The following is a 432-nucleotide window of genomic DNA, read 5'->3' on the forward strand; positions in this document are numbered from 1 at the left end:
ACTAAAGGATCAACACAACTTTCCCTCAGGGCTTTTGCATTTCTCTCTCCACTTTGCTCTTTCTAGTAAGGAAGACTATTATGAATTGCTCCATTGTGGATTTGATGGGTTATTTCTCCATTATTTCTCCATTCTCCATTGTCCCTAACCACATGGTGGCACTCTGATTTGTGTCAATTATTTTTCCTTATCATAAGTAAACAAATATGAAATACCAATTTGAAAACACAAGAACTTTAAAAAGTCAGAATAGTAAATAGAAATCTTAGTAATAAATAGAGTGGGCAGCAGAGATCCCATCATCAAGTAGCAGCTATATCTGAGTGGAGAGAAAACAGAAGTTTCAAAGTAACCCCGCCTTCTCAGTTGTTATCTTATATATATATATATATATATATATATATATATATATATATATATATATATATATAA

Source organism: Petaurus breviceps, unplaced genomic scaffold (genome assembly GCF_028583685.1).
Source record: "Petaurus breviceps papuanus isolate PSGF00001 unplaced genomic scaffold, PetGlider_PUasm1.0 174, whole genome shotgun sequence".
Lineage (NCBI taxonomy): Eukaryota > Metazoa > Chordata > Mammalia > Diprotodontia > Petauridae > Petaurus > Petaurus breviceps.